Source organism: Homarus americanus, unplaced genomic scaffold (assembly GCF_018991925.1).
Source record: "Homarus americanus isolate GMGI-L3 unplaced genomic scaffold, GMGI_Hamer_2.0 scaffold7276, whole genome shotgun sequence".
In the NCBI taxonomy this organism is placed as follows: Eukaryota; Metazoa; Arthropoda; class Malacostraca; order Decapoda; family Nephropidae; genus Homarus; species Homarus americanus.
The window spans coordinates 17,258-39,874 of NW_024751360.1; the positions used below are offsets into that span (position 1 = coordinate 17,258).

Genomic DNA, 22,617 nt, shown 5'->3' on the forward strand with positions numbered 1-22,617 from the left:
CTTGTTATTTAATTATGTAAACAATTTGAATTTTTTCTCATTCATTTTATATTCAGAAAAACCTTCAAAGATGACAAGTAAACGATTCTTAACTTGATATCATACCTGATCTGTGGGACAGCAGTAGTCAAGCAGAGAAGTACACGAGGGTTTTGGGCCACAGTTGCAACAGACTTGAGCACAGTGTAGACCAAGTTGAGAACAGTTACAACATAGTGCATAGGGACATCCTCCTCCACACACACCTTTCCTCAACAAACACTGCCTTATACTCAATCCTGGAAAGCAGATTGATGCTGAAACCCCACTTTATGGCCAGCAAATTTATGGCCAAATGTGCATAAACTCCCGACAAGAATATGGAATCTAACATGTGTACAGTACTAATTTATTTGTTTTGGGGAGTACTGCACTATATGTTAATAATTTGTCTGAAATATTGCTCTAGTTGTAATATTAGAAAAGGAACCATAAATCAATCTCTCTCTATCTCTCTTCTGAGTGTGTGTGTGTGTGTGTGTGTAATGAACTCAGGAAAACTCTATTCAGTCCATCTCAAAACATCTAAGCTCCACTGACTCTACATCTTTTAATAAAAGCTAAATCCTTACAGAACAGTAAGGACAGCTGACACTTTAGGTAGGAGCAAGAAATAGAGAGTTTAGGAGCATTGTAACCAGTAAGGACTCCTCATAAACTGGTCTGAGACTGATGGTAGAAACTATGGTGGATCAGTCCTCCTCATAAACTGGTCTGAGACTGATGGTAGAAACTATGGTGGATCAGTCCTCCTCATAAACTGGTGTAAGACTGATGGTAAAAACTATGGTGGATCAGTCCTCCTCATAAACTGGTCTGAGACTGATGGTAGAAACTATGGTGGATCAGTCCTCCTCATAAACTGGTCTAAGACTGATGGTAAAAACTATGGTGGATCAGTCCTCCTCGTAAACTGGTCTGAGACTGATGGTAGAAACTATGGTGGATCAGTCCTCCTCATAAACTGGTCTAAGACTGATGGTAAAAACTATGGTGGATCAGTCCTCCTCGTAAACTGGTCTGAGACTGATGGTAGAAACTATGGTGGATCAGTCCTCGTAAACTGGTCTGAGACTGATGGTAGAAACTATGAGAGATTTCTGATAAACTTCCTACATGCTCATGTTTGGAATAATGAATGTATGTATCTTTAGATAATTTAGCTGAATGTCTTTCTCGTCAGAAACGGTTATCCCAACGATTATGAATAAACTCATTTAGAAATATATTATTACTTCAGGATGAAATCGGACAGATTTGCAACAGCCAATCAGCTTTAACTCTTGAGGATGGGGCGGGGCATCTCTTTTCAGCTGAGAAAAACACACTGGTAATGTGTTAGCCAAAAGAGTTCTCAAAAAAGTGTTGCACAATATTATGGTAATCTCTCCCCATTAACACAGTTAACAAGAAATAAGTAGAGAGTTGTATCTTCCTTAAGGCTGTAGCTCCTTCAGAGAAGGGTTCAGGTTATACTGCCCCTTCACAAGCATGTTATTTTAACCACAAATCTTAATATATTCAGTGCTTTTACAGGACAGGAGGCATGAGTGAGTAAGAAGTTATAAAGTAAGGAGCATCCCTTGAGGTCAAGGTTAGAATAGGGGCATGGGCTCTCTTAGTCCTGCAGAGAGTGGGGGGGATGGGATAGCTGTCTTCTATTGTTCATAGCACCATTAATTTGATGAAAACACGTTTAGTTCCTGATAAAAGATTAAGGCAAGCAAGTAGGCAACAATTCAATCTGGTGAAGTGACTGGAACTAAGTGAGTTGATGCCTGAAATCCATGAAAGCTGACCTGTAACAGTTGAAGACTGCAGTGCACACATGCTCGTAAGTTCTTATTACAGTACAGTATATGAAAAAGTTCTTACCGATAATAACAAGAATAACATATGCAGCAATGGCGATGCAGAAAATGGCAGCAAGGGGTAGATCCCAGGACTTGGAAGAGGAGAGGGCTACCTTGTCCACCCCCATCTTAGCTGCCTTTGTCTTTAAAGAAATTTAAGTTGAAAACATTATGCTCAATCAGCAGTGAGAATAAATTCAGTTCTTATTATGGTAAATAGCAAAATGTAAGTAATTTCAAAGGGTAAAACTTAAACACATTCTTCCCCATCACCCAATGAATTTAAAAGTTGATTTAAAAGTGCACAGTGTGAGGGCGCGTGTTTCCCACACCTCTACATCACCCTCATCTTACTCACTTCTCTTATCTTACTCTTACTTAGTTCTGTCACCTATTCTTTTGGTAGCATGGACATTCTTTTGGTAGCCAGGTCATTCTTTTGGTAGCATGGTCATTCTTTTGGTAGCATGGTCGAGGGTCTAGGCACATGGGTATGGTAATTCTGGTATCAAGTCACTTGGACGGAAATACAGTTGTACCCCACTTAACGCGGTCAATAGAACCCAGAGGGTCCCGCGTTAAGTGAACAACAGAACATATGGGATTAATTCCAATAAAAACCAGCCCGACCCCCAAACTCCACTTTTTGAAGACACATAACTATGTTGTAGTAAAAATAACATCTTAATTTTATGATGGTACATGCACACAATTAATACTTAAGAGAAATAGAGAAATACAGTCGCCAAGTTAATGTCCATTCAAATAATGGACTCAACTCCCTCCCCCTCTTCTCACACAACACTGCTGGCTCTTCCTCTCTGAGAAATTTTTGGGGGAAAACCACTAAATTTTAATAAATAATACCTCAAACTAAAGTTAGGATAATACAATTGACATTGCTGGATTCCTTGTAAGACCAGGAATATTTTGAATATAAATGTCATATATTTTGCACAAAAGATAACATATTTACTCAGAGAAAACATTTTATCTAAAATTTGTATGTCTAATGCAAAATATATGATGTTTATATTCAAAATGATCACCAAATTGTAAGAATTCCAGCAATGTAAATTATATTCTGGCCGGGTAATTTGTATGAATTTTATGAGCTAAAACAAATATCTTCAGTTAATAAAAAAAAAATATTCTTCACAGGGTAACAGATGGTCGGTCGGTCCCTCCCTCCCCCCCACCCCCCACCAACCGTCCCAAGGAGATGTGTGGGAAAACCAGAATACTGTATTTAACTTTTTAGTAATAAATAATACCTCAAACTAAAGTTAGGATAATATAATTGACATTGCTGGATTCCTTGTAAGACCAGGAATATTTTGAATATAAATGTCATATATTTTGCACAAAAGATAACATATTTACTCAGAGAAAACATTTTATCTAAAATTTGTATGTCTAATGCAAAATATATGATGTTTATATTCAAAATGATCACCAAATTATAAGAATTCCAGCAATGTAAATTATATTCTGCCGGGTAATTTGTATGAATTTTGTGAGCTAAAACAGGCAGTCAGGTGGGGCAAATCTAAAAATAAGCGTCTCGAGGCAGGACACTCACGGCGTATATGTGGAAAAAATCGTGTTAGTGAAAGTTCAGCTCTGTGAGGCACAGCGTATATGAAAAAAGCGTTAAAGTGAAACCCCGCGTTAGGCGAGAACTAATACTGTAAAAGGTAAAAATACTGTGGGAGAAATAAATACCTAAAGTACTCTAAAACAAATTTATTAATATAAAATCAAAGGGAAAAAGATATATTGTAGTGGAATTCTCCCCTACAAACGCTGTTTGTCGCTGCCTAGCCGACCCCACCAATTCCCCAGTGTATGCCTCGTGGTCTAGGTCAACCAGCGCCGCCATACACCACGGAGCGGGGGTCAACTGCTAAGCCACGCCTACCCCCGCTATTTAAGACCTGACCTCGTGGTGATCTCTCTCTCTACCTACAGCCACAGCCAGCAACACCTCCTCCTCTGCCGCTGCCTGGCGGCCCTCCCTCCTCCGCCTGCCTGGCGGTCCTCTCTCCCGCTGGCGAGCATGGCGACCCACAAGCTGTCCTTCTCTGAGCGTCCTCACCAACCAGCTCTCTCTACATCACGCTTGTAGCCATGCTGCCTTCCCAGCACCAAGCTACATTGTACATCCAATACAACATGTATATAGAGAGCACATTGTGAGTTTCCTTTCTCCATCCCATCCTGAGTGCGAACCCAAACATCCCATACCCCACAATATTATTAATCAAGTAACTACCAGGCTCAACTCCTGGGCTTATTGCAGACTCAGTACTTTCTTCTTTACTTATTTTCTTATTTACTTACTTTCTTATTTCTTTACTCAACAGTATTACTCAGATCTTACATTCTTACTGCACACAACATTACTGGTGTTACATTACATGGCATAGCAGGACCAGTTCCTTGGCCCTACTCACAATACATAGTACATGGCACTCATTGTAGATTACTTTCCTCAACATACACGTTAATACTGACACTAGCATATACAGGGGTCCACTACCCAATATGGGATAATTATTTCCAACTAATTGTCCCTAACATATATGTTACAACCCTCTCTGTGGACATATACTTCCAAGGAGTAACCCAGGGTAGAACACTGGGGCTCATGACCGTTGTTGTGGTCGGTAGTAGCCAGACACATGGCGAGTCTGGGGTCTGGCTCAACGAAGCAATGGAGCACCTTAATCAGGTCGCATCGGTGCCATCGTCTCATATATGATCCCTACTAGGTATCTACTACATCCGGGGCAGTTGTCGAGTGATCCAAGAGTCACAATGGGATCTGGAGAAACATTGGAGCAGCATCAGGGAACGGACTGGGAAGCATGACAACACAAACAACTCTCTTGTCTAGACGACAGACGAATTTACGTAATATTACTCTTACACTGGGTGAATGACCATTCAACTATTAAAGCATGAACACTGATATTCACTACAATTGACTGAATTAACTGAATGGCTACACATAAACATACCTGGAGAAACATTGGAGCAGCGTCAGGGGACGCTCTCCCTGGCGATGCACGGGTATAAATACCCCTGAGTTGCCAGTGATCGCTACTCACGCAATGACAATAATCACAAACAAACTAACTGTTACTCATTCAAAGATGACCCTCAGTTGACAGGTCTGGCAAATTACTTGAGTTGATATACACAGACTAATTCAAGATTGAGCTTCCCAGGAGAAAGTGGAATAAACAACGCATTGATAACTGTCTTCACAAAGGCGGGACTCTGGGAGGGAACAAGTGTAGCGTCGATGGGGAAAAACACGTCTTCTTCCCAGGGGTCGCTAACCCACTCATGTTTTGCGGTCGTGGAGTTTAATAAGAATCATTAGTTAAATAGATCAGCAGTCAACGTGACCATGACAACAGTGTTACAAGTAGTTGCGTGGTTACCTACGTGTGTATTGGTGTATGTACTCGATTTGGAGGTTGGGTTTAATGTTAGCGTTTCTAAATGTTTTTAATGAAAAGTGAACTGATATAAGATGATACACTATTGTATCTGATGTTGTTGCTATATTATGTTACTGTTTCTGATATTGTTGTTATATGATGCTCTATGTAATGTGATGTATTAAGATAAATGTGTTAAAAATAGTTGGACTTGTGTAGAGAACAAGCCAAATTAAGTTCCACACTAAATACAGGTACACCACCGATTTTCCGGGAACTGATGGTCTGGCACCTACTTTAGTCCGGACAAAATTACGAGAGAGCACTAATTTCCTTCCCTCCCTCCTTCCCACCCAGGGTGAAGGTAGTTTTAGGCTTAAAGTTTTTATCTTATAAAATGTCAGTCTAAACTTAGCAGAATATAACCTTGTATTGCTGGAATCCTTGCAACATAGTGAATAGTTTGCACAGGATATGAAATTTTTAATCCTTTAGTCTAGTACATTTGAGTACAAGTTTTTCAACTCTTATTTTTGGGTAGATATATAACATTCTTCTTTTATTTTTACTCATTTACATGCACACACCATCCTAAATACTTGTACGTATCGTGAAAAAAGTACAAGAAATAATTGTCCTAAGGGCAAACCTGTACTCAAATGTACTAAGTTAATTACAACATGCCCTTCAAATTTGTGGATTTTTAATTCGTGGATGACACCCTGGATGTACCCAAGAATGTCTAAGGGTAGTTTTAAAGTGGCTGGCATTTTTGAGGCCGGGACAGGAAGCCATTCGTTCTAGAGACAGTAATTTCTTTTACCTGTAATGTATATATGTGTTTGTGTGTGTGTAGACACACACAAACACACACACACACACACACACACAAAACACATACTGTACAAATAAATAATAATGGGAAAAATCCTCTCACAAATAATCATCGGAAACAAATGTATTAAAAATGTGAGTCTACCATGAAGTCATTTCCATGCTTTGTTATTAATAACAAAGCACGGAGTGGACTTGAGGGTAGACTCACACACACACACACATACAGTATATACAATACAGGTAAAAGAAATAATTGTCCTTAGGGCAAACACATAAAAGGGAATATGCATTTCTTTGCACTCAAGTAAAAATGTACCTGTATTAGCCCCTTAATCTTCATATAAATGTACATTAAGTTTATATAATCATATCACCCCCTGTAACTTTCCACTAGCTAAGAGGTGCCATGGTCACATCACGTGATGGGTAAGTTCCACCCTTGGGGCGGGGCTGTAAGATGTTAAGTCAGCTACGAAGAAGCCGGCAAGCGGGCATTATCACTACAACCCTCACACCAATCAGACGTATTTAGTAGAGCTACTTTAAGGAATCCTCCATCCTCATTTAACACTCATAGCTACAGTTGAACTGTACAGTGACCCCTCATTTAACGAACTCAATCCGTTCCAGACGGTCGTTCGTTAACCGAAACCATTGCTTCAATGGGTATTTTGGTAATTGGTTCCAGCTCACCGAAAATTTCCTAAATTCAACAAAAATGGTTGAAAAGTTCACTTACTTTGAGGTGTGTATGTAGAAGGCTCCTGGATGATGATGATGGGAATTAGAATGGGGGTGGAGGAGAAGGAAGAAGAGAAGTCATTGGGGTGGAAGAGAAGTCACCCCATGGCACCATTTCACCCATAAAATTTTAGTTCTCTTGGTGTATTTCAAGATTATTGTCTTTAAATCAACACTGCACTGCATTATATATTGTCAATATGTAAAATATATTTCAAAATGACCAATAATTTGCTTGGAAACACAGAAAAAAAGCGTTTAGTTGAAGAGAGTCTCAAGCAAGATGTTACCTCCAGTGAAAGAGAGAGACTAACGCCTGTTTGCTGTGTTAAGAGGCTGGATGCTGCGCATTAAACTAGTCACTTTACCTTCAATTATGTTCAATAATTGTTAAAATGACTAAAAATTGAATATTAAACTTTTAAAATTATTGAATAGTATAAACTTCTTGATATTTACTAAAATAGTAAGGAATTTAAGCCCTAGAACCGATTAATGTATTGGCGGACTGATACTAAAGCTGGTTGCCCGGTCAGTGCAAGCGAAAACATGTTGAGGTCGGTTCGTAAGAAATTCGTTAACCGAATTTTTGTTCGTTAACCGAATTGAAGATCCTTATGGAAGGCAGTTCGTTAACCGAAATTTCGTTAACCGAGGCGTTCGTTAAACGAGGGGTCACTGTATATAATATATTTTCCAAAATAAATGAAGAAAGGACTACTTGGGTTTCGCTACTAAAACCCAACCAACTTTTACATGTTCAGGCTATATTAACTCATCAAGAATCAATGGTTAAGCCTGGAACATAAACCCCCGTCAGCAAATGTTATTCGCCTCCATTCTGAGAACCAAATCCCGGCGAATTTTGAAGGGCATGCTGTACTAAAAATTTTATATCCAGTGCAAACCATGGGATGTTTGTACTTAAATTAATCACCATCTTACAAGAACTCCAGCAATGTAAGTTATATTCTGCCTTGTCAATTCAGTGACAATTTATAAGCAAAAACTTAAACTCCCTCTATCTGACTGATATACGCACTTGGTAACCTTCGCCGACCGGCTATCAATACCTCACCTCCCCCTCCCTCATCCTCCCAGCCAGGGTGAAGGTAGTTTTGCACTTAGAAGTTTTTTCTTATAAAATGTTGCTGACTAGACTTGGCAGAATATAACTTGCATTGCTGGAATTCTTGTAAGACAGTGATTAAATTGAGTGTAAGCATCACAAACTTTGCACAAGAGATAAATAGTTTAGTCCTTTAGTGTACAAGTACTGTACTGTAGCACATTTGAGTACAAAGTGTATACAGTGGCCCCTCAGTTAACTAACTCAATCCGTTCCAGAAGGTCGTTCGTTAACCGAAACGTTCGTTAACCGAAACCATTGTTTCAATGGGTTTTTGGGTAATTGGTTCCAGCTCACCGAAAATTTCCTAACTTCAACAAAAATGGCGGAAAAATTTACTTACTTTGAGGTGTGTATGTAGAAGGCTCCTGGATGATGGTGATGATGTGCATTTGAAGTGGGAGGTGCAGGAGGAGAAGGGAGAAGAGAAGGAAGTGGAGGTGGAGGAGAAGCATTTTACTGCTTCTTGGAAGGTGAGTCACCTTCCATGAAAATGTCAGGAACCTCTGGACTGACAGATTCTCCACCATGAACATCCTCTCTCCTTCTTGAAGTGGAAGGCTGAGGGCTAGCATCTTGTTCCCTCTGCCTTTTACTGAAGAAAGTGTCAATTGTGGTCTGTGGGGCATCTGTCCTCCTCACCATTAACTTATGTTTAAAGAAGGAGACCACTGAGTCCTCAACATGACACAAAGTTAGTTCAGTTTTTTCCACTTCTGGGTGCTTTGAAGCCAGTTCCCTGAACTTCTCCCAGTAGTAAATCACATCTTTCAACTGTTTAGCTGACATATGGTCATCACTTTCAATTTCCTCCTCACCACTGTCAGCCTCTACCCGTAACATCTCATCCAGTTGCTTCAAGTCATCAGGAGTAAGTTCCTCCTCATGAGACATCACAAGCTCTTCCACATCCTTCTCCTCCACTTCAAGGCCCAATGACTGACCAATGGACACAATCTCCTGGTCCAACTCTGTGTCATCCTCAAATCCCTCAAAATCATGGACTACTGATGGCCACAGTGCTTTCCATGAAGAATTGAGGGTTCTATTGGAGACTTCTTGCCATGATGACACAATCAATTTTACAGCCTCCAGGACGTTGAATTGTGTCTTCCAGAACTGTTTCAGTGTTAGTTCAGGATCAATGGAAGTTGCCTGATGACACCTCCTAAACATTTTCTTCATGTACAACTTCTTGAAGTTGCTGATTACATTCTGGTCCATTGGCTGTATGAGTGATGTAGTGTTTGGAGGCAAAAACAACACTTTCACAAAGTCAAATTGATACTCCAAATTTCTGGCAAGGTCAGGGTCATGACCAGGAGCATTATCCATGAGGAGAAGAGCCTTTAAAGGGAGTTTATTGGTGGTTAGGTAGCTCTTGACAGAGGGGCAAAACACATCAACAGCCCATTCATTAAAGAACTGTCTTGTCACCCATGCCTTACGGTTGGACTTCCAATAAACTCCAAGCATTGTTCTTACCACTTTCTGTTGCTTGAACACCCTGGGGTTTTCAGAGTGGTAGACAAGCATAGGCTTCAGTCGGAAATCCCCTGAAGCATTGGCACCAAGCAATAGAGTGAGACGGTCTTTCATGGGTTTATGCCCAGGTAAAGAGGCTTCATCCTTGGTGATGAATGTTCTTTTGGGCATCTTTTTCCAGAACAGCCCAGTTTCGTCAACATTGAACACTTGCTGTGGAAGATAATTTTCTTCTTCCATCAGTTTTTTAAATTCAATTAAAAACTTTGCTGCCCCTTCTTTATCAGCACTAGCAGCTTCACCATGCCTAACAACACTTAAAATGTCACTTCTTTTCTTAAATTTTTCGAACCAGCCTTTGCTAGCCCGAAAATCTTCAAATTCTGTTCCTGAAGAACCAGGTTGATCTGCCTTTAAATGTTCATAAATCTCCCTGGCTCTTTCACAAATGAAATCACCAGAAACTGAATCACCTTTCATCTGTTTTTCCCTAATCCAGATGATAAGTAACCTCTCAGTTTCTACGATTAGGGATCTACTTTTAAACACTCTTGTAGATTTGTCTCTCACGTTCACTTCCTTAAATTTGTCTTTTTGTGCAAGAATTGTCGACACAGTTGATGCCGACATGCCATATTCTTTGCATAGCGCATTTGATTTAATACCTTGTTCGTGTTTTTTTATTATTTCCTGCTTTATTTGGATTGAAATCACTTTTCTTGATCTCTTAGGCCCCATGCTGGATTCAAACAATGGCAACACGTATTTTTCAAAGTTAAACTAGCTGTAAATAAAGAATATTTTCTTTAAAATAACACTGCACTGCACTATATATTGTCAATATGTAAAATAATTTTCAAAATGACCAATAATTTGCTTGGAAACACAGAAAAAAAGCGTTTAGTTGAAGAGAGTCTCAAGCAAGATGTTACCTCCAGTGAAAACAGAGAGAGACTGACGCCTGTTTGCTGTGTTAAGAGGCTGGATGCCGCGCATTAAACTAGTCACTTTACCTTCAATTTTGTTCAATAATTGTTAAAATGACTAAAAAATTGAATATTAAACTTTTAAAATTATTGAATAGTATAAACTTCTTGATATTTACAAAAATAGTAAGGAATTTAAGCCCTAGAACCGATTAATGTATTGGCGGACTGATACTAAAGCTGGTTGCCCGGTCAGTGCAAGCGAAAACATGTTGAGGTCGGTTCGTAAGAAGTTCGTTAAGCGAAATTTTTTTCGTTAAACGAATTGAAGATCCTTATGGAAGGCAGTTCGTTAATCGAAATTACGTTAACCGAGGTGTTCGTTAAACGAGGGGTCACTGTACAGTAATATGTTGCTCAAAATTATGGCTTTTTCACATTAAATTTACATTCAATATTTGTTTAATTAAAGTTTCTAGCAGTCTATGGTGCTTTAGAGACACAGGAGGTGTATAATTAGTGGGTCAGAGGTGTAGTGTTGAATTATTATTACCTGACCTCAGTTGGTCCGGAAAAATGGATAATCCAGCAAGGTTTTGGAACCAAGGGTGCTGGAAAATCGGTGGTGTGAACTGTAGTGGTAGGTTTGGGATTCCTCAGTCGGGCTGCTGGTGAAGGCAGACATACATTTGTTAAACTTGGGGACCACTTACTCAGGTTTTGTATATCAGTACAGTAAACCCCCGCTTTACGCGTTCCCACGTTTACGCGGTACCCTGCCGAAACCGGAATGCTCACTTTCCGCGGTGTGTGTACCCTTTTACGCGGAGAGCGGCGCAAGCAGGGCGCGCACAAGGTCGCCCAGTCATCAAAACATTACCGAGTTCTTCACCCGCCACCCACCACAGCCGGCCCAAGTCAGTGATAGTGATAATGATAGTGAGGATATGGACTTATATGGACTTTGAGGGGTTTGACAAAGAGGCCCTGCAAGCCTCTGTGGTGGATAGTGATACAATTGATACAAGTGATACAGGTGAGGGCCAATAATCTGCCCTCTGCCTCGGAACCAACCCCCCCATCCCCGTGTGCCCAGCCATCTTTTCTACTAATGTAAGTGTTAAAAAACCTAATATTATTGAGATTTCTCTTAATTATTAATTGTGTGTGCATACCATCATAAAATTAAGAAGTTATTTTTACTACAAAGTAGGTATTGTGTCTGAAAAAGTGGAGTTTGGGGGTCGGCCCGGTCTCTATTTCAATTAATCCCATATGTTATGTTGCTCACTTTACGCGTTTCTCACTTTACGCGGGCCGCCGTGTGTTCAATTGACAGCGTAAAGTGAGGGTTCACTGTACTGCTTTAGTAATTAAATAAGGTGACCATTGGTTATGTAATTGTGTTATATATGTGTGTGTTGTGTGTTGAGAGTTTAAGGATTAGATTGTTGTGACTGTAGTTTTGTTTGAAGAGATGAACCAGCAGTGGTGGGCACGGTTCCGCTAATCAGCCAACCGCTAATTAGCGAAGCTAACTTTCTCGTTAGCGGATTAGCGTTTTCGCTAACTTTGGAAACCATTAACGGACCAATTAGCTTCCGCTAAATTTAAGTCCACTAACAAAATTTATACATGTTTGCTCCTGTCTGTTGTAAGCGTTTGACGCCACGACGCGTGTCTCCAACAGCCAGTGAGGCACGCTTGGCTGAATGCGTGTTAGTATGTGTAAACGTGACAAGACATGACTAAGACCAACAATATGTTATATAAAAATGCACTGGTATAATGTGTATGTGGTTGGTATTGCATATTTACATGAATAATGAATAAGGCCGATAGGTTGTATGGGAATGCAAATTAATTACTAGTGAAATTGTGTACAGTGTACACCTTCATAAGTTGATCATCATCTGATCTTGGCATGATGCTATTTGCTACCTATGCTATACAGTATTGTAGTTTTTGGATACGTTTAATACTTTCTGTCTTTTCGTACAGTAAATAAAGATTATAAAGTGTATGTTGAAACTTGAATGTAAACTAATGTTTAATTTCATTTGTTCATTTAATTATTTGTGTACACCTTGATCATCATCTGATCTTGGCATGCTATGCCTTTTTGGAAAGCTCTGTCTAAGCTACAAGACAACATATGAAAATTTCAGCTCTCTATATCTGTTTTTAAGGGTTTTAGAGCCCCCCCCAAAAAACGAAGCTAAATTCATATAATAAAAGTTAGCAGTTAGCATTAGCTTCTGCTAATTTTTTTAGCTGTTTAGCAGTTTACGTAAGCGAAGTTAACTTTTTAGTTTGCAGATTAGCGGTTAGCGAAGCTAACTTTTCATTTAGCTGTGCCCACCACTGTGAACCAGGAACTTCGAATGTTCAGTGTCCAGATTATGATGTACCGTACTGTACACAAGTTAAGTTTATATTAATTGATCATTTGTCATGCATAGTGCCACACTCACATTATTATTTGCAGTAAATTACCTAAATTCATTATGTGTAATGTAAAATCTTGAAATGTAAACCCTAACCCTCCTTCTGAAGCAGTCAATGAACCTGCTCCATATGTTGTTTGTTACCTATACTTGCAGAAACATAAAAGTACTGTTATATTAAGTTAACCATTCCCATGTCCATATACATTTTAGTCATTAACCCTTTTGCTGCATTTCCAGCACTTGCCATTTTATTCTGGCCACTAACAGACGATTATATTCAGCTTAGGATAACCTCCGGCAGCCAAAGGGTTAAACCATTAAAATGTTGTATACTTTCACAAGACCCTGAACCAAAGTTGCACTTAATTAATGAGAGCCTTATTGAATTTCAACTGAACCCTTAAGCATCTTTAGTAATTCTGTGTGCCATTTGGCCCTCCTGTGCAACAATGCATTACATGGCATAACAACAAATTAAGTCAGCTCCTTCTGGTTTCTCTGGCTAGGTTAGGTTAGATTGAGACATGTACAGTACTGTATACTGTACTGATATTTTTTGAGAGTTGTAAGGTTAGGTTCCTGATGATATTTTTGTTAAGGAACAATTCATTTCCTCCACTATTTTTGGGATGTTCTTGATAAACTGAAGAAATTGATAGTTTCCTAACTCAGCTACAGTACTTAACCCAGGCACCTGTCCTTAAATAAAGTTTTCTGTAAAAGTTAGGTTAGGTTAGGTTAGGTTTGGTTTGGTTTCACCAACTTCGTGTATTTTACTCCACAGTTTCCCTCTATTTCAAATTCCTGCCCACTTTATGTGATCAATATGAAATTTCTTAAAAAAAAAATAATAAATAAAAAATTTAAATATAAATTTCTGACAAAATGCTTGAGTAAAGTATTAGTTTTATTTCTGTTTTTGCTCTATGTCCTTATATACAAGTGACTACAGTATAGAGTTACGTGCTTGGTCACACCCGAATATTTATTAAGACAAGGGCTAATATATGAGGTGTGGCTGCCATTAGTATAATAATTATTAGGGTGTTTTAGACACAGTTTTGTATGCTGCTTACTGTCTGATTTATTAATTTTCTTGTGTAAATGCTTAGTTTTCTAGATATAGGCAAGTTAAGAAGTAGGTTGTGAATTAAGAAGTAGGTTAGGCTAGGTTTTGGGTATTATTATAATTTTGGTCATGCAGCTTATATTAAGATTTTAAGTTTAAGTTAGGTTGAAATTATGTTTTTCCGATGGTTTTTGATGTGTTTTGAATGATTCTGACCTCCTTCCAAATAGGTGCACGACCGAAACAATAATTTTACTAGGTTTACTTAGTTGGGTTAGGTTAGCACATGATATCAGCAAAATTTACATTTACTTTTAATTTTATCCTCTTCACCACTGATCAGCTCAGTAGCCGCTTGGACGATCGGTCATGTCTCTGTTACACTCTGTTGGCAAGTACTGGGCATGCACTGGCTCCTGATTATATCTGAATCTGCTTCAGTTTTTGTCAAGTCTGGTCTTCAAAGAGCTCACACTCGGTGCCGTCACAACACTCTCTGGCAGATTGTTCCAAGAGTTCACAACTCTCACACCAAAAAAGTTAACGATCACAGTTTTCTGGGCTTGCGTCCGCCAGCTCGAGTTAAGGACACTCCACTGAGTAGTGCCCTTTGAAAAGTTTTTACACCTCAATTAGGTCCCACCTTGCCCATCTGTAGTATAAGCTAAACAATTTCAGGTGCTCTAATCTCTCAGGGTAGCTGAGGTGCCGAAGTGCAGGTACCAGTCTGGTGGCTCTTCTTTGGACATTTTCAATCAACTGACAGCCCCTAGTGTATCTCGGGGACCAGACAGGGTGGCAATACTCTGGACGGGGAAGTACCTCACTCTTGAAGATCGTTACGAGGGACGGACCGTTAGAAATCTCAACGACCTTCTTATAAGACCTAATAATTTAGTTGCCTAATTCACCTTCTTCTCGCAATGGGCTGAGAACTTCAGCTCGTTGTCAACATACACACCTAGGTCCTTTTCACATTGTCTCAATTAATGCAGTTTCTTCCTCCCGTTGGGACATATGATACTCCTCCTTAGGCCGCGTCTGCACTGAGAGCAGGTGGGAGTGGGCACGCGTTGTTGCCAGCTTGTGCCCGCTGCCAGTGCCGCCACGTCTATGAGTTGCGTTGCTGCAAAGTCTTCCGCACCCGCCCACCCATTAATCACCATACACTGCTTGTGATCACGTATAAAGTTTCCGATCCCCACTAGGACATTTCCCCGAATCCCGTACCCTTCCAGTTTAATTTTCAGCCTTTCATGGGGTACACTGTCGAAAGCCTTTACAAAATCTAGGTATATATTGTCGAAATTACCACCCTGTTCCAGAATTTGGGTCCAAACATCCAGTTCTTTAAGTAATTTGTTAAGAAGGAACGCTCCATCATAAAACTGTGTTGGCAATCCTTTACAAGGTTGTGTCGTAGTACATGTTCCATCATGGCATCTCCTATAATGCTCTCAAATACTTTACATACTATGCTGGTCAGGCTCACTGGTCTATAGTTATTCGTGGAGTGACGATCGCCCTTCTTGAAGATAAGACACACATAAGCCATTTTCCAATCACTGGGACCTTTTGCTCATCCAGGTATTTACAGAACATGATCTTCAGGGGTTCAGTAAGCTCATTGCACAACTCTCTTAGCTCATTCTACAGTATCCCCTAATAAATCAATGAAAATTGGGTACTTTTAAACCCATTTTCAATGAAAAACAGTGGAAGGTCATTATCCGAATAATTACCAAGACAAGAACCTGGTACGGGTCCGACTAATTACCCAAATGTAGCCGCAATGAAGTCAAATAATGGTCCTACATGAATAAATCGGACTGCCAATCACTTCTCGACTAGTATTTGGTGTCACAAAATAAAAAAAAATTGGAAAACTTAATTTAATCTGAGTTAATAGATAGCGTGCATGTACCGAGGGAGTGAGTAATTACCTAAATGTACCCAAATGTAGCCGCAATGAAGTCAAATGATGGTCCTACAAGAATAAATCGGACTGCCAATCACTTCTCGACTAGTATTTGGTGTCACGGTCACAAGAAATTGGTAAACTTAATTTAATCTGAGTTAACAGATCGAGTGCATGTACCTAACCTAACCTCGACTAGTATTTGGTGTCACAAAGACACAAAAAAATTGGTAAACTTAATTTAATCTGAGTTAATAGATCGAGTGCATGTACCTAACCAAACCTAACCTAACCCCACCTAACCAAACCTAACCTAACCTAACCTAACCTAACCAAACCTAACCTAACCTAACTCAGATTAAATTAAGTTTACCAATTTTTGGTGACTTTATGACACCAAATAATAATCGAGAAGTGATTCACAGCCCGATTTACGCTTGTAGGACCATCATTTGACCTCATTGCGACTACATTTGGGTACATTTGGGTTCATTTGGGTAATTACTCACTCCCTCGGTACAAGCACGCGATCTATTAACTCAGTTTAAATTAAGTTTTCCAATTTTTTGTGACTTTGTGACACTAAATACTAGTCAAGAAGTGGTTGGCAGTCCGATTTATTCATGTAGGACCATTATTTGACTTCATTGCGGCTACATTTGGGTACATTTGGGTAATTAGTCGGACCGCCTGGTACTGTATTATCAATTAAATACTTCATTTGACCTGCAATAGTTTCTTCCCTGCAGGAAACAAGCATATGATGGCTTTGTTGTCTATAATTGTCTGTATACTCACAGATGATCTTCTGGAAGAGGCTCACGCCTGTGACTCCAGCTCAATAGCCTCTTCTCTACTCAGACGGTGGCTGTGTGTGGCGGATAATTGTGCCCTAAAATTATATACTTGTTGTTGATTTTTCCAGTATTTATCTAATTTTGCTTCAAACTTTTCCACCGTCTCCACATTCACTACCCACTCAGGTAAACTATTCCAGTTGTTGACAACCCTACTCGTGAACGAGTGTCTTCTGAGATTTAGCCTCGCTCTTGTTTTGTAGATCTTCTTTGAGTTCCCCCGGGTATTGTCAGCCTCCCTCATCTGGAACGTTCCTGCTGTACATGCCTGGTCATAAATGCCACACACTATCTTGTATGTTTCCACTTGGTCCCCACGAGATCTTCTGTACGCCAGTGTCGGTAACTGTAATTTCCTTAGTCTTTCCTCATAAGATAAATCCTTGATTTGTGGTACGTACTAATTTTGTAGCCCTCCTCTGTACATTCTCTACTGCTTCAATATCCTTAATGAGATATGGGCACCAAATTTGATTAGCATACTCAAGGTGTGGCCTAACCAGAGCAGTACAGAGCCTTGAATATAGGTGCATCCAGATGAACAAAAGTTCTTCTAATAATGCCCACTATTTTATTAGCCTTGTTGATTTTCTCAGCTAGATGGTCAGAAAACGTCAGCTTATCATCGATGACTACCCCTATATCCTTCTCTACAGTGGTCTTCTTGATCGTGGTGTACATATGATATCCATGGTCAGCAACTTTTGTTCTTCCTATCCTCATGTATTTACTTTTTTCTGGGTGAAAGTTCAGCATCCACTTCTCAGTCCAACCCCTGATCCCATCCACGTCCTCCTGCAGCATGTCACAATCCTCATCTCGTTCTATTTTCCTAAAAATCTTTGTGTCATCCGCATATAGATATACCTCACTGTCGCGTTTAATTGCCTCAGGCAGGTCATTGATAAAAAGGACAAATAGCAGGGGGCCGAGGACAGAACCCTGAGGGACCCCACTAGTGACCTCTCTCCAGTCAGATACTTCTCCATTTACCACAACCCTCTGTTTTCTCTTAGTTAAAAAATTCCTTACCCAATCAAGATATTTTCCATCAATGCGATAACTAGATACTTTTTCTAATAGTCTTTTGTGGGGTACTCAATCAAAAGCCTTCATGAAGTCACAATACACTATGTCCACAGCCTGACTGTCATCGATAATTTCCGTCCACCAGTCTAGTACCCTAATCAACTGTAGGACTGTTGACCTGCCGGAAATGAAGCCAAACTGTTTATTACTAAACAATCCATATTTTTTCATATGGGATATCATCTGTATGTACATTAATACACTGTTCATATATTTAAATTCTATATATGGTACAGATATCCAGTATATTTAAACAGAATCAATATGAACTAAACTTACATGATACATCAGTAACTGTGGCGTCCTAACATCATCTTGTTTACCTTGTCACTATTTACCTTAATTAAGCCACATTTTAAAGTTATTTTCCTTCTTACTGTATCACCTGAGTACTATACATTACATAATTTAAGCTCGCTCGTGTGTACAGTATTATAGAGAACACTGTACTGTGATGTACATACCTATCTCAAATCCCGTGTGTCCGGCTAGGTTGTCATGGCAACTGAGTAAACAATAACAAAGACCATTCAACAAGTAAGATTTTCTTTATAAAGATTAATAAAATCATGATAAGGGTGATCATCATCATAGAATATGAAACAGTATATTTCTTTTTGTAATTTTTATATTCTCCTTGATTCCAAATATTATTATGAATTAAAGGAAATCTGTAGATAAACTTATGTGAAATATTTACACTTGGTTAGTTGCCTAATCACACTACGTACACTACTACAGTACATCAAGAAATATATAATACTGTACTACATGGTTTCTACGACGCTCGTCCAGGTAAAGTATCAGTTTGTCATGGGTCTTAAAATGTGGTGAATTAACACACACACACACACACACAGCTGGTAAACAAAATGGACAGGCGCGCCCCACAGTTTTAAACTACCTGAACCTTCAGATCTCCTTATTCTGAGTCTTTTGAACCCCATTTCTACCATATGCAAACGAAAATTACGATTAGGTTTTGTTAATGACCATACAGGGGGTCGAGGCTCCGCTAGAAAGGTTAACTTAGGTTAGGTGAGATTTTGTTAATGACCAAGTATGGGGGGGGGGGTCGGTTTCCGAATGAAATTAAGGTTAAATTCGATGAAATCATATAAAAAATCAATGGAAACAAATATTGTTCAGCTAATAGGAACTCGTGTCCGAAACTATAATTTTACCTACAAATTAATGAAAAGCTTGAAATATATATAAGGTTATTATTTACTTTTACTTTTATCCTCTTCGCCACTGGTCGGCTTGTTAGCCGCTTGGGCGATCAGTCACGTCTCTGATTACTTTTCCTTTTCATTTATCTTCTTCACCAAAAGATCGGCTCGCTAGCCGCTTGGGCGATCGGTCACGTCTCTGTTACGCACTGTTGGCAAGTACTGGGCATGCACCGGCTCCTGAATGTACCTGAACCCGCTCCAGTGTTGGTCAAGTCTTGTCTTGAAAGAGCTCACACTCGGTGCCGTCACAACACTCTCCGGTAGATTGTTCCAAGAGTTTACAACCTTCACTCCGAAAAAGTTTGCCCTCACGGTTTTCTGGACTTGCGGCTTCTTCAATCTTGAGCTGTGACCCTTTGTAGGGCGAGCGTCTGCCAGCTCCAAGTAAGGACACTCGACCGAGTAGTGCCCCTTGAGATGCTTATACTACTATTACTTTGCTGTCACTCGTAATCAAGTATGATGATCATCCAGCTATGATACAATGATATGAGTTATTCGGGATGTTACATTCATTGGTGAGTTTTGAGGTGACTAAAGTGGCCGATGCGGGACCGGCAGAGTTGTTCACAGATGTTGCATATGTGGAGGGTTACATCGAGTGTGGGAGGGGCAGTGGCAGCGTCTTTCCGGCGTTGGTGCTTGTTTGCCTCAGTTTGCAGTCGGGCTAACTCGAAAGTATTAACACCTTCTCGTGTGGTGTTCCTCCAAGCGTTACGATGTGGAGTAATCGTCTCCCAGGTGAAGGGGGTCGATTTGGCACTTTTTCAGGTTTGTCTTAAGACTATCCTTATACTTTTTCAGTTGCCCACCGGCGTTACGTTTACTATTCGTTAGGTGACTGTAAAGTAGCTCCTACAGTTGGCATTAGCAAGAATACTGGCATTTGTTCTCTTGTCTTCCCAGCGAACTCGGAGGATGGAACGTAGACTACGTTAGTGAAAGTTTTCAAGTGCTCTTGGTGCTTCCTGTATGTGACCCTACCAATCCAGTGTGACCCTACCAAACATCAGAGGATTCCCGGTCCCCGGTTTCTTCCTGTACTAACACTGGATAGACCGCCCAAACAGCTAGTAAGTGGCGAATATGCTATTATATATATATATATATATATATATATATATATATATATATATATATATATATATATATATATATATATATATATATATATATATATATATATATATATATATATATATATATATATATATATATATATATATATATATATATATATATATATATATTAGGGTGGTCCTTATTTTTCAACTTTGGAATTTTTTACCACAGACCCTGCTGAAAGTGTCCATTTAAGACAAAAACATTGTGTGTAGTTTTTTTAAATATATTAATATTTAGGGAGTGCTCAAAGCTGTCAAAAATTAAGTAATCGATGTAGTCTATTACTTTGTAGTCGATTACGCCCACCACTAGTGCGTCTTATTTGGCACGATTGTAGTGAGTTTTTGCTGGTCGTGATTGATGATTGGGGAAATTAGAAACAGTTCTGCAGAGTATTCTCATTATTAATTTATATTAATAGTTAATTTATTTATTCCTCAGGTCAAAATGGCTAATGCAGGAGTAAAAACACGAGAAAATGTGTATTTGATAAAGACATGTGATGACATTACAGGGACTAAGTTACCTTCAAACAGGCAAGTGTTACAGTATTTTTTAAGCCTGCATCACATACAGAAAAAACCCCATCAGAGTGGTGTTATATATATATGTATGTTTATATGCTGCCTTTATTGAATATATATATTATATATTATGTTACTTCTTACCAAAGTCAGAAAGTGTTTAGGCTTGTGTAAACACGAAATGTGCAGAGTTGCCAACTTAGCGACTTTGTAGCTAGATCTAGAGCTGTTTGTTTTTTTCTAGCGACATTTTAGAGCGATTTGCGACTTGTCGCAAATCTAGAGATATCCACAGAAATCTAGCGACTTTCTGGATACTTTTGGACTGTCCATGAAAACTCAGTTTTCCTAATTTCGAGCCATAATATATAGCAACGGGGTTACAGGGACAATAAATAATAAGAAAAGTTTAATACATTTGAACGGGTCGTGGTACAGAAGGAGGAACACGTCTATTTCCTGATCACTTGATGTCAGCCCGTCCATGGCTAATGTTGCCGTGTCGTCATTTATTTGTCTATTACCTTCGCCTTTGTAGCACCTGGGTAACTTACCTCTTTGTCAGATATACAATATGAATTTCATTAATACGCTAAATTTTAAAGAATATTAACAAAACATCTTATAGAATTAATTCTATCAAGACTGCGTGGTTCCAAACTTCTCATACGCGTCCACCATGGGTGACCCATAGACTCCATACAGTTGCCCGGACACTGTTCACCCGCTTTGCCAAAAACCATCAAGGAAAGTTTCCGCTTGTTTGCATGCTGTTTATTAATTTGAACCCTTCATGGTCCCAATAGAAAATGGGTAAGCCACAGTATTCCAGCGATTTAGGAAGGAATGGCTCAGAGATGACAGATACAAAAATTGGCTTCTGGAGGTGCCAGGAGATAATAAAAAAGGATTTTGTAAATTTTGCAAGTGTACTTTGTCTGCTAAGTTGTGCGACATTGAAAAACACAAAAACACTAAAAAACACAAGAAAGCAGAATAGCCGTTTAGTGCAGAAAGACAAACAATTTTACCATTCAAGAAACTTGGTGAAGCAAAAAAAGTGGAGGGAACTCTGGCCATGTTTGTAGCTGAACATTGTTCTATTCGTGTGGTAGAACACTTAAGTGAAGTGTGTAAAGTATGTTTTAGTGACAGCAAGGCAGGCAGTGAACTCAAGTTAAAAAGATCAAAGTGTTCTGGGATAATATGCAATATTCTTGCGCCACATTTCACAGAAAATCTGAAAAATGATATTTTTACATAATGCATTTTATTTATACTCCGTCCATTATAGTCGGCATTATGAAAATATTATTTGCATCAAATTACTGAAGGGGGGGAATAATAGCTAGCGACTTTCCATGGAAGATTTAGCGACATTTAGCTACTTTTAGGTACCAGCCTAGCGACATTTGAAAATCCGAGTTGGCAACCCTGGAAATGTGTTAGGCACGTTGTAACCAAGAACAGAGAATAAGTGCCCCAGCCAGACCGACCTTGTGCTTGTTATTCTCCAATTAAATAATGCAAGATACTACACTGGCGACGAGGATGGGATTCACAAAGTGTTGGTGAAGTCCTTGAAGAGAGGATAGTGATCACTGAAGGGAAGGCTACTCTGAACCTGGAGAATTTAAGTGAAGAGAGCAACCATGGCTGGCGTCAGTGGATACATCAGACGATTAGGGTAGTATGATGCAGACAAGGAAGATTTCACATCATATTGTGAGAGAATGGACTTCTTCTTTCTGGCAAATGAATTAATGGACGACGGTGGTGATGCTCAGAAGAAGAAAGCCCTTCAAGAGAAAAGGAAAGCAATCTTTTTGACAGGTAGGAGCTAATGTTTATTCTACTCTGGTCAATCTGCTTACTCCAGACAAACCCA

General features: G+C 39.3%; 1 long non-coding RNA gene across 1 annotated transcript; it reads right to left on the bottom strand.

The window, feature by feature from the left end:
• Nucleotides 1-101: 101 nt before the first annotated feature.
• On the bottom strand, nucleotides 102-18,360 carry LOC121854637. The gene is made up of 3 exons (XR_006086609.1): nucleotides 18,310-18,360; nucleotides 1,915-2,035; nucleotides 102-278 (listed from the first exon to the last, which is right to left on the bottom strand). It is a non-coding gene; the product is annotated as an uncharacterized LOC121854637 (long non-coding RNA).
• Between the last annotated feature and the right edge of the window lie 4,257 nt (nucleotides 18,361-22,617).